The sequence below is a fragment of the Dermacentor andersoni genome, chromosome 5 (genome assembly GCF_023375885.2).
Source record: "Dermacentor andersoni chromosome 5, qqDerAnde1_hic_scaffold, whole genome shotgun sequence".
NCBI lineage: Eukaryota > Metazoa > Arthropoda > Arachnida > Ixodida > Ixodidae > Dermacentor > Dermacentor andersoni.
In genome coordinates this window covers 134,334,189-134,347,346 of record NC_092818.1, presented here as the reverse complement: position 1 = coordinate 134,347,346, position 13,158 = coordinate 134,334,189, and the positions used below count along the sequence as shown (strand labels likewise).

Genomic DNA, 13,158 nt, shown 5'->3' with positions numbered 1-13,158 from the left:
GTGTACGCAGCACACTTACATGCAAAAGATTTGACAGGGCATACGGGATTAAGCGCAAGCAATCACCAAGGCTCGCGCGGTGATTGAGCGCAAACGAACGAAACGTAAACACGCGGTATCGAGGCGATCCAGCCCTCATTGCGCTCTCTTGAGCTATTTTCTTGGAGCGCTCATTCGAAATTAAAGGACTAAATTTAGCAGTTCGGGTCCTTCTTTCGTTTTTCGCCACAGTCAGGCACCAGTAGGTTTTATTTCCGCGCGTATGCAGATATTTTTTCACCTCACGAATGCCGCGGCGCCGCGGTTTAGCGTGGGCGCCGTCTGCTACAGGAACTTCCTAGGTGGCGCGCGCGGCAGATGTCGCTACCTTGAAAATTATAGAGGGACCTTTGAATATAGCGAAAGAAGAGTTAAAACCAACCGGGAACCAAGCACTCAAGCAATACCAGAACCAAGCCGTGTTCCGCTGTGGAGGGTCACGTGTTGAGACGGCTTTCTGACACAGCGAAGACGAAGAGAATGGTTTCAGTTAGAGCTGACTTGAGAGGTCTCATGACGTGACGTAATACTACCTTCTATTTTATCCCCTTTCCCTATGATAGGGTCATGTATGAATGTATATTTTAAAAGTGCGTGAACAACTCCTTTTGACCAATAGTTCACCAATTTATTTCTCTCGGCCTTTTTACCTTTTACTTGCTATTCAACCCTTATCACATCCCTTAGTCATTAGGACCACGTGAATTTTGCTACTGTGAATTAATTTCTGTTATCGTTTCGCTCTATCGATACGTGAACGCTGCCAACCCTCCATAGTGGGCTTCAGCCACGCAATAAAAAAGCAAAACAATTAGTGCTACTTTGCATTCGCCGACGACGACGAAAAGGACGCAGACCCCGCTCGCTGGAACGTCGTAAGTCTGCAGTTTCCCTTAATCATCAGTATTCTAAAATAATAATGCGACATTTGTCCCAAGGCTATTTGTTTTCTTCATCAGCAGTTGCAGCAGCGGCGGCGAAGTCCCGATGCCCATTCCGACAACGTCGTGAAATTCACGAACAAGGGCAAAATTTGCCGACGAGGTTCCACCGTAACGAACCACCGGTAGACTCGGCCCAGGCCATCTAACACAGGACACCCCGGCTACCCTCGTCACGGTGAGAGTGTTTTCAATTCATGCCTATACACCCGCGTTTATATGTAGCCCACCGCAATTATCGCACACTTCAGCACACTGATGGTCGCAGCAGTGCGGTGGGTCTTTGGGTGTTCACGCGGTTGTGATTGGCGCAGCTCCTTACCCTAACGGTGCGCATTACCTTATAATTCGCCTTACTGCGATAGCGTAGTTAGGTACACTCAAGGCGCATTTTTATTTCGTCGCCGTCGCCATAATTCTCGGTATAAAGTCCAAGGGCGATAACACCGTCGAAGTGCGTCTATGCTGCATGTAAAAGTGAAAGCACGCGAGGACGGCCCATGATGGCGGCTCAGTCAGGCTCGTGAGAAGGCGGAAGGCGAAGCACAAATGCGCTGTCTTCCGTCGAGCGAAACGATGACGTTGACCTCCTACAGCAAGTGCGCATTTCCCGACCAGGCCAAAGCGCAACAGATGAACGCGGCTCAATGTCGCGCGCCATGTAGGAAACTGTGGATGCAACGCGAAAGAGAAAGAGGGTGGCTTGGACTCCGCCAACAAATGCGCAATTTACACGGTCGCGCGCCCCTTTCCTGGAAGAGATCTACTGCGTGGAAAGGAATCTCTATCTTGAAACGCATCCCTTGCGGTGATGCGTAGACTGTACGGATGTCACTTCGCTCACTGCTCACACCGGGGTTTTGACAGCGAGTGTGTGCGATCATCGACTGTGATGTGCTCATGATTGTTTGTGCGTGCTGACACCATGCTATTTAATTCTGTTAGTAAGCGAATCTTTCCAATTTTATGAGGCCCATCAAACTACTATCATGACTTCGTATAGCTGTCTACTAATTTTCTATCGCAATCGGTGCTTAGCTTTTCGGGCTAAACTGCGACTTTTCCAAGTTCATTTTTTATTTCTCATACTTATGTTCTGCTCCCATTGCAGTTCCATCGCTCGAGCATCATGGGCCTCATACTGCTGATCCGTGAGCAAAATCTTTCTTCTTCCTGACTTGACAGACGTTTCGTAAAGCCCTGACGGTGCCCTCCGCAAACACTGTTTAATATACGAATAAGGCTAATATTACAGAAATGTGGGGCTGATTTCACAAAGATTTTAGTTCGTAAGGGTTCATTGCCATTGACCTGACTCCTTCGTTACTAAAATATTCAACACTATTATTGGCTCACATTTTATCTTACAAGGTATTCTAGCTTACGAGGAATTGAACGGGAAGTCGAACCCGAAGTTGAGGAATTCTTAGAGGGCATTTGATTTTTGCAACAGAAACAATATTGCACTTAATTAGGATATCGCCAGATACGGGGCTTCAACAAGTATTTCAAAGAAAATATCACGCATATACAACGCGCATGTTGGAATCTATGTTAAATGAAGCTTTGTTGATGCAGTAAATTCCGTCCTATACAACTACCCGCGATTCTCATAATTTACTTTATTTTCAATTTCGCAGTCATTCCCCTGAAACCTCAATAGGGAATGCTATATTTATTATTAATCATTTCAGCAAACGTGAAATTGCTCTGTTTTAGCCTTTCAATGAGCTAGGAAAATGTAATAAGTTGTTTACACGGAAGAAGCTGATGCGCTCGCTGTGAACACATACCGTGCTAACTCGCCAGTATCTAAAGTTTTCACAACGGTATATACTAATATATTTTTACCACAGCGGAACACTATATATGCTGTCATATTGTGACGAAAACTAAAGCGAAATGCAATTTTAGAACATTATACGTGCCAAAACTGCGATCTGATTGTCACGCACGCCGTAAGGGGGGACTCCAGAATAATATTGGTCAAGGATGATGAGAGCAGTTAGTAGCGAGATTAAAAGATTGAAAGAGGTCATTGCTGAATTCAAGTAGTTATGTGACCCAAGAAATGCCCGCTCTGAAGCCGAGTCGGACGTTCGGAAAGTACTGATTTTGTTCTAGATGCTCATTATTGCGCTTTAAGACGTCGTCTGAAAGTTATCGAAGGATCTCTTGGGTCAAGCTTAATATTACTGTAGCCCTGCTAACGCCGTGTCCATCGGAATTATGCAGGTGCTAGCACAGCTACACTCGCACAATTTTGATATAATAGAGGCCCACCGGCGTGATGACCACAGTGTTCTTGCAATCTCTATCGTCAACCTTTATTTGTCGGTAGCTAGGTTTGAGACACATCGGAATAAAATACATAGTGTTACACAGCCGGTCCGATGCGTCATCTATCCATGGGCGGGGCTATGAACCCTTATTTTTTATCGCGTTCAGGCGACGACAATCGACGCAGAAAAGCAGGATTCCGACCTTTGGCTTCACTAAGGCTACAAGAAGCGCCGCGAGCTCCTTTAGGGCTGGGTGATTTCGCTGCTTATTAGCTTCTCATTCCCGCATCGAAAGTTCGAAACTTGGTGCGAGATCTGAGGGGGTGACCGAGCGCTTGCCCCGGTTATTATACGACGTTAGCAACCGGTGTTTGTCAAATCTTCGTTGACGCCGGCAAGCAGTCATCGTTTCATCGGAGAAGACCTTTGAGCTGTTCGGCAGATTTGGACTGCCGTCTAAGGCTGGTTCACGAACTATGGCCGTCATGGCGGGTGTGGCAGAATCCAAGTGGACAAATGCACTACTAGTTTCCACTATTTTATGAATGTATGCGATCGTCGTCCCCTTTGTTGAGGTGTTTTTACTTCTTCCTGAAGTTTGTCAGCATCACTTTCGTTAATAGAATGCCATCAAGTCGAGTGATTCCTCTTAGTACGCAAGTTTCACGGTCGAACAAAGGATTTTGGTCTGCCTCAACGACACCTTCCACTTCGGCGGGTGTTTGGGTGCCAACGTAGATCATGATACTGCAGTGACTCGGAAGGTTCACTACAACTTCGAGAACACTTAAAGCATATGGAGACTGTGAGCTCTCCAGTTGTATCGGTTGGTCTTTGGGTAGCATTATCGACTCGAACTTCGGGTCAAATATTGTGCCGTGTTGGTTCACAAAGTCCATATGGATATATCATCTCGCGAGCACGGTAGGAAAATAACGAACTTCGTAGGATAAGTGCAGTCATGAACGATAATTCTTGCCGTGCATTTTCCAGTCGGCGTTATAAAGTGTTTTCTAACGAGATTTGAGGGACGTCTCCTGTAGCCTTCACTTTCCTCCCTCAACTTCGCAGTGAATAAACCACTTATAATGTCATGATGGTACATTCGGCTCCCCAGTCTACAAGTGCTGTGACTTCGTGGACATCGAGAAGGAAATGGAGGTCGATTATTTTTCGCCTTGCATTGCACTTAGGTCGCTGCGTTCGGTCGCGGCTATGTACTATGGTCTCACCCTTGTTACGCCCCATATTAACGTCTTCTCGAGGCGGAGTATTCTTCGATTTCAAGTTTATGCTAGATGGAGGTGTGAGAGCACGCTATATTGATATTCCACTATGTTATAACTAGCACGAGAGTTGTCACGGAGCACAAAGAAGCAACAAGGACAAGCGAGTGGAAATGCGCGTCTGGACAAGCGACACATGTCGTTTTTCCGTCGTTGTGTTGGATCTTGAAGCGTCGTCATCAGGGGCGTAGGATTTTCGGAATTTCTACCAACAGCAACTGCACCTTCATGGGTTGTTGCTTTCAGTTTTCGGGACATGGGTTAACTGACCGGCTACAGGTTGGGCCAGTGTGTGGTCGGCGCTGAGGCGAAAGGTAGCGGTCAGGTGACGGCGAACGGCAAGATCGTCGCGGTCTGCCCTCAGTTGCTTCCTTGCAGTCGAACGTGTCCCGTGGTCATTCCACTTATCGCTGACATTACGCATTCAAGCTGAATCCTCATAGTCCTTTCTGACGGTATGGGCATTGGACGTGGGTCAGTGCTCCACATTGGTTGCGCAGCGGGCGACGGTCCGGGCCGTGCCAAATGTCCGCCATCATCGGGGCGTTGCACGAGCCGACGAGCGCGTGAGCTGGCGGCGGCGGCGGCTTTTGACAACGGAATTGCACCGTCATCATGCTCTGACGAGGGCGCTGAGGCGAAACACGGCGGCAGGAGGCAGCAGCGTAGTTCATGGCTTCCAGACGAGGCTGCACTGGTTCTGGAACTCTCAGAGACTGCTGAATTTTTTCATGGACGATGTAGGCAGTCAAGGACACTTCAGGATGCGGCAATGGGAACAACTTCAGTAGTTCCTCGGCGCGACAGTTCTGAGTGTCTCCCGCAGGTCGTAGGAACAGAGTCCGTAGGCTCGTGCGCAATCTGGCCTCACACGGCCCATAGGTTGTCTCCTGCACATTTCCAGCGTCTTTTTGATCCACGACGCCTTTATCCGATATTTCGCCACTGCATTTGGCCTCACTCCGGCGAAAGGCTCTTGTATTATACCGCCTATAACGAAACGAACCTTATTTGGACATGTCGGTATTAGCGTTGCGGATTAGCCGAGTCATTTTCTCGGCTATAATCACAACGTTCTCGTTTGGTAACTGCAACCGGTGTTACAACAAAATGTGAACTCCCTTTTTCAGTACGACGATTGTGAAGGGTTTGCAGGAAGCCTCTGCAAAATGTCCCATGTCCTATACTCTTAGGGTGCATACTCAATTTACTAACCACGACATCGTGGCGTCTTTCAAGTAGAAGAACACATGGCGCAAATTAGGAGCTCCTATGTGTTCCATTTGCCGAACGTCGAAATCCATTCAAAAGTCCTAAGCCAGATTTCGCGATGAAGTGACGATTTCCCTTGCCTGCTATGGGACGATGGCTGCGGGAGATGCTGCATCCGTCATCGTGGCTTGCTGACTTGACCTTGATTTTCCTGGTCGTCTCCCGTCGAATTCCGTGGTGCGGGGCTAGTTTTGCAGCCTTCGGGTAATTCGATGGTCCGGAGAGACACGGCCTTTGTCTTCGTGGTTGAGGCTACGGTCACGGCTCTGAGAAGGTATCCTGAACATTAATGATGAAGCACCTCAACCAGATATCACGTGGTTGTGACAGTGCAAAACGCTGAAGTTTCCATTCGTCGGGCTGGGAATTTAACATAATATTCGGCGAACTAGGGCCCAGCGAAAACAAATGACGCTTAAGCACAACGATAGCGGAGAGCAAAGCAGACAATCGCCGAGAATCTGATTTGCAGGTGAAGTGCGTCGGCTTTTCTCGCTGGTGCTTGTGCACCTAACAGAACATATACAACGATTCACATCACGCGTACAATCTGATTACACAAAGTTTGGCAATACCCTACACCGCGTATAGAATCAACGCTAACGTTCGAGTAAGTTCCAAATCACGCAGGCGCGTCTTGCGTTCTGCGATAAGGTTAAGTTACCGGGTGAAATCAACACCACTTACATAGCACAAGGCCTGTTCACTCGGATCCATGTTGTCATACTAGCTTGCTTGCCCAACTGCCATAGAATCCAATCGGGATGCTCCCAAGTATGCCGCAGTAATTCTGACGTCACCACTTTCGTCATGCCAGCCTTGGCAAAGGAAATTTTCGGCCAGGTAAGATAACGTCATGGATAAGAATGAGCAGGCCTTGCGCTTCTAGGTCACGTTGGTGAAATGCAGTCCTCAGAAAAAGGATATATAACTACATGTGTCAATAGCGTAAACGTCATCAATAGTTGCGCTCGCATTCTCTCTGTGAGCATCAAGAGGGTTATGGTTTCTTTTCACACCTCCTGGCAGCAATATTAGCAGATCAGACACTATGGCAAACACAGAATGCAGCGAGCTGATAAATTTATCTGTGCTATAGCCAGCATACGTAGCCCAGGCAGGACAACGCCACTCTCCCTTAGTCAGAGCTGCGGTACCACGCAATCTATTTCATCTAACTCAACTTGGTAAAAGCATTGTACAAAGCGCATTGCTGCAATGATGTCGCGCAGCCACATTTGTTCGGTGACCTGATGCTTAAACAGCCACGCCGAGTTCCCGCTATCGATCGTGTTGCTACCTTGCCACACGCAATTCATGGTTATAGCCAGAACTGGCCTGGAATTGCCAAGGTCGAGGATAGGCGAAAGGTTGCTGTCGCTGCACAATATCCCAGCCTGCCTGCATCTAAGTGAGCGGGAAGCGTGTGACGAAAAAGTGGTGTCTCGGTCCGGTCAAGCGAGTGTGAAACCACTCCCATCGGGAATGATTCGTAATGCTTACAGACCTAAGAAATAGCGCTCTAGAACAATGCGGCACCCATACCTCCGGCTTCAGCGCGAATTCTCGTGAAGGCTACGCTCTCACTCGTGTTGATCGCTAGTAACTACCGTATTGAGCTATCGCTTTCACTAAAATCACCTGGAAGGTTAGTTTACAGCGCATAGCGCGTCCATTTTCTGAGGTCGTTGGGCGATTCTGCCACCCGTGGGCCTAATGAGACACTTCCGCATAGAAATAGCAGTATGGTCGCTAGTGGATCGTCTTGACTTGAATATGTTTGGCACGAGGCAACAGACGTAACAGACGGCGCCCTGTTTTATAATGTTTTCCTTGAATTTCCTTGAAGCCCTTTGGTTCCGCGAGAGCAGAGCAAAAGTAAACATGTCCACAATAAAGATTAGTAAGAGGCGATAGGAAGATTGGTGGAAGAAAAGTAAGGAAATGACAGAAAACACGGATCTACAAAAGCAAAGTTCGCAAAAGGTGATCAGAAAATTTTGTTCCGGGAGTTCATAATGGTTTTTCTTTATTTCTTTTTACCCTAGGTAGGACATTAGGCAGTATAATAGCAAAAGCTTGGTGGCGCAACCCACCACCACGTTCCAAAGGGGACGCTAATAACATTACGCCATATATTTTCTTTACGTTTGAGTTTCCGTGAAGTCAACTAAAATACTTGAATGGACACGCACCGTAATGTCCCGCAAAGGTGCTTACCTTTACCGTACGTAAGGCGACAAGCGCTTTTCTAAAACTGTATATATAGCGAGGCGCCTACGCTAACCTGAGTACAGAAACGTAGTGTGAAGCGATGTCGAACAGCCTGTTTCATGTCAAAGATGTGTGCTTTTTTAACCGTTTCCCGAAGCATCGCACCGATCCCCTCAGGCGTCCTCCATTCGGGATGCGGTATTATCCGACTTTCTTTACGTAGCTGAGCACAAAAATGACACTGCTTGCTACAAGGTTGTGTTAAGGCATTTGAGGCGATTTTAAGTAGGTGTTAAGGTATCTTCACCAATGTTATCATGACTTGGTAGAAAGGGAGGGACCAATGCGTTTTTAATACTGCTGACCAGATAGAAAATTTCAGACAGACAGAAAGATTTCCGAGATTAGTTTCAGTTTTTGATGAACAACCCTGGCTGAAATGAGACTAAAATTAAAGGTATATGATTTAGTCCAAGATTTATTACATCAATTGTCTTATGTACCGAAAGATGTTTTAGAGGATTTATTTATTTATTTACGTGCTCTCAGGGACGGGATACGTTACAGAGAGGTGTGTGGACAAGAATGAATATGAGCTGGAACACTTCTTAACAAGAGTTCCTCAATTACGGACTTGCAAATGCGTAGGTATCGCAGCGGAGTGATATGGAACAATTCCTATCGACGATGGCCTTTGGGACAAATTATTTTTAGCAACGTGTGCTGTGACAATTATTTGCATATGAATAATTCCTATTAACGCTAATAAGTTTCGGAGTGTTTAAGTAAACTTGGCAGAGCCACATAGCGGGAATACCAGTGCCCGTTGCAGCGCCGACAGTTCTTGCGAGTGGATAACAGCGCATCAAGACACTTTCTGAGGATTTCGCGGTTTGTTTATTGACATATCTGGCAGCGAAAATTTAGATGCCCTGTCGTATTTTTTTTTTTCATGCAGATAGTGCAGATTTTTCGTTTGCGCTCTAAAAAAAAGTTTAGGCCCTTTGAGGCTTATCTTGCCGCAGAACAATATTTGTCATCTGTCTTGCCCGCACTTCCTTTCTTTAACGCAGTGACCCCGGTACTTCCTATTGTCCCATACGGCTTGTGCGTTATCAGCTTGACACAGCATTCTCGACAGGGAAGAAGCGGGCGTCGAGTTTTCAACAGAGGAAACGCAAGCAAGGGAGATGACTGTTATAGTTGTGTGACAAATACACACCCCAAAGTGTGTAAACTTTTTTTAGAGTGTACAAGGAACAATAATCGTGCATAAATCTGTAATGAGTCAAATACATCGTTAGTATGGTAGCATACATTGTTGGACCAACGCGTCTTTTACAGATGGCCACCTTACCACTGCGCTACCACGACAGAACCCACAAAATACCAACGTTACAGCAACATGCCACCACTATAATTAATCGCTCTAGCTACGAATTTTTGGTGCGCTTGAAAGCCGTTCTGATAGCCTAATAAATATCATATAGTGTGTTCTACACGTAAGCGCCATAATTTATAGTAGTTTAAAATCATATCATTTTCCTTGCAGTCACCGTATATTATTACATTATCGTGACTCACCTGATGCTACTGCCGCCCTTCGACATCCTGCCATCGATCAGCATACTGGACGTCCTTGGCTTCGGGACAGCTGGAGTTCGTTCCGGCACCGTGGCGTCGTGGCTCCAGTCTCTCCATCAAGGAGGTGCCATCACCAGGCGAGGATGGTTCGCCAGCCTCCAGAGATGGGGCATGAACGGCGGCGTCCCGACGCAGTGCCAAAGAGCACTCAAAATCGTCGGGTGTTGCCTGCTGCTTCTGGCACGTGATCCCGTATAGAGAAGCACGGCGTAACCTGGCAACCCAAGAAAGACACAGCTCAGCGTCTGCAGCTGCAGACAGGTGGAGCTGTCTTTGCCGGGTTAGCCACACACTGATGAATAAAATTTCTCCAATACTCGGCATGGGCATGCACTTCGGCATGACTGTTGAAGATCCGCAGGAGAGTATGACAAACGTTGAGGAAGAAAGCGCCATGGAGTGAGGAGAGCTCCTGGGGGAAAGTGAGTGAGAAGTGATTGATGATGTTGCACGCTGTCTCACGCAAATGTCATTCCCGGTTGAACCCACGCGCCAGCGTGTGGGATTGTTTGACTCGGGTTGCTGTTATCGTAAGGACAGCAATCAAATCTTACTGTAGGCAGTCTTGGCCAATAATAAATAAGGCAGTTGGTGTGCAAGTCACAAACAGGCACCATGAAGCTGTGGCCAAGGCCCATATCCAGCGATGCACGAGGTCGTTCGTGTTGTGCGTACGCGTGGTTGTGCACAACCTCCCTGTCGCATGCGAACGTGTATAGGTAGGCCAGCTGGCTAGATGACTGAATACGCGCTTTGTGAGAGCAAAAATAATCTAAAAGGTCTCACAGGCCCGCATTGGGCAACACATTGCCGCGGCAGTGCGTGCGGACTGTTGTTCCTGACAACCACGGTTTTGCTTCGACCCAGAAACTTTATTTAGACTTCGGTCATCAAGCGCACAATGAGGAGGTTGACCCGCCCAACAGCTGAGCAAGATGCATGTAAAATACATCGGATTGAGTACACAGCTAAATACAGTGAACTCTCACTTGAGTGAACGTCAAGGGACCGAAGGAAATAGTTCACTTAACTGAAAGTTCGCTAAACTGAATATTCACTAGACCAACATAAGACATGGCATACAGAGTCAAAAGTTTGAAGTGCAATTCACGGATCAAAAGACATGGCATCCATAGTATTAGAAATGTGTGAAATGGAATTCGTACATATCAATGAAAAACACCACGTGGGTCGTTTGTGTGCACACGCGGAACCGACGAGACTGGAAGGAGAGACGGCGACCATGCCACGACTAGCCGGTCGGAAAGAAACACACACCACGTGGTTTGTGGGGTGACAGATCGCCGCTTTGCTCTGGCGACGTTGTAAGCGCCAGCAATGTTACTTTGTTCATGGCCTCCAAGATTACATGCTTGTTCGTTTTGTGCGGGCAATCTCGGAAGCCATGCCTCATTGCCGTTCGTTTTCCGCGCCGCCGCTTTGCCCCAGGGGCGCTGTAGCGCCAGCGACGTTACATTGCCGCTGGAGCGGCGGTTTAGATGAGGGCGGGCATCGGTTGCGCCTGCAATGCAGTGCAGTGCAAGCCTTGGCCCTCTGAGCGAGTTCGTTAAACTGAAATATTGACTGTTCCGAAATTCGTTTAAGTGAAACATCTTTGCATAGAATCTATAAGAAAACTGCCGGGGATTTTTAAAAAGTTCCTTATTCTGAAATATTCAATATACCGACGTTCGTACAACTGAGAGTTTACTGTATAACGTGTCTGAGATTACGGAAGCTTGTTTTGTAACGCAAAATCTGTAGTGATGGGGCATCTATATTTATTGGTGAACCACGTAGAACGATTGCCGACTGTCTGTGTTGCTTAAACTCGGTGGAAACTAGCGCTATTTACTGTCTCAAGTTGTCCATGAACGGCAAGAAACTGGCAAATCCTTAAGTGTGGAGACCAGCCGAAGAAACGCAAGGGAAGTTAGGATCTAGAGATAACGCTGCAATATAAGCAGTTGAGGCCAAACCAAAACATTCAAGCAATAATACTATGTTAAGTGTGCATGATATGTCAAACATACAGCAGAAGCCGAAAATAATAGTTCGGAGAAACTACTATGAAGGATAACAATAAATTCAGTTAATAAGTTGGTGGTTTCGTTACAGGAATGAAAAATTTCACTTTATTCTTTCCATCTTCGATTTCTATGTAGTAATAATCAACGATTTTCTATGGAGTTTCACATGAGTAAAACTAGAGGGAAATCTGGTGCTGCGATCGTTCAACCATCGTGGGAATGATGGAAAGTACAGGCTACAGATTGGCATTCTGTTGGCTGGCGAATTAGTCTACAAGTGTTTTTTTGGAAGTTTCGGTTTCTCTCCAAGCGCAATTGCTACAACCTGCATTGGAACATGGCGACGCAAGTGTTTTGTCCTGTTGCTCGAAGTGGCGATAGTGCGCTCGGCGAGCGGCTAGGCCGATGTCGCGGTGTGGTGTCACAGCCCTGACGAGAAGGTGACTGCATCGTAAACGCTGAAAGAAAGTGTTTTGACCTTGGTTTGTTAATTGTGTTAGGGCGGCGCTGTAGCGTTACATGCTTTATGAAACTTCAGAAGAGCAAAAGAAAGGCACTACTCAGACAAGACAGACTCTTGAACATCTAATAGTCTGATAATCAAAGTTTTTGGAGGGCTTCATTACGCATTGCTCGTTTATGTGCTCGTTTAAATGTGTGTTTTAGGACTTTGAAAGACAAAGTTGTGGTAGAAAACGTTGCTGCTTTCTGGCTTTGCGCTATCGCAAAATGGGTAAGTGCGCAGCCACGCCATAAATTCTGCTTTAGAAGCAGTACGTCAATATAAAATATAATGAAGCATACTCGTAGGAGGCCACAAGCGTCCAAGCTAGCCCTGCATCAGATGTGTTTAAAAATTCTTGAAGACTTTCAGCAGTCATGACAGCCAAAGCGGCCTTTCGAAAGAGCGACAGAGTTTGCAAGTGCCTGACGTCTGCGATGATGATGAATCAACATTTATTGGGCCCAAAATAAATCGGTGGTGCACGCAGGCACCGCACGGGATGGTTCTCTAGCTACGGGACCCATATGTTCTCAGCAGCTCCTGGCCCCTTTCCGTTAGTGCGAGCTGAATCGGTAGGGCGGGGCTGGATAACGAGGTCTCCCATCGCTCAAGGGATTGGGATTGGGGCTGTTGGTGGGAAGGGGAAGAGGGGGGGTCTTGAGTTCTTTGCACTCTGCCAAGACGTGCGGCAGGGTGCCCTTTTCTCGTTTACAAAAAGGACAGAGCATATCGTGTTTCGCAAGGTACATGCGGTTCATCAGTACGGGATCGTCTGTTGTTGCCTGGTGAGTTTGGGGTGCGGTTCTGGCACTCTGCATCTTTCATCTGGGTACATCCGGGTAATGTCCCGAAAGCTGCTAACCGGCTGCGGTAGCTCTTCCAGCTCGTGGTCGGCCCGGATTGACATTTCTCGGGAATGGTTGTTGGTGATGGTGTTGCCTGCTA

General features: G+C 47.1%; 1 long non-coding RNA gene across 1 annotated transcript; it reads left to right on the top strand.

The window, feature by feature from the left end:
* The first annotated feature begins 855 nt into the window (after positions 1–855).
* Positions 856–10,256, top strand: LOC126531214 (uncharacterized). The gene is made up of 4 exons (XR_008612436.1): positions 856–914; positions 999–1,158; positions 2,092–2,131; positions 9,587–10,256. It is a non-coding gene; the product is annotated as an uncharacterized lncRNA (long non-coding RNA).
* Positions 10,257–13,158: the final 2,902 nt, after the last annotated feature.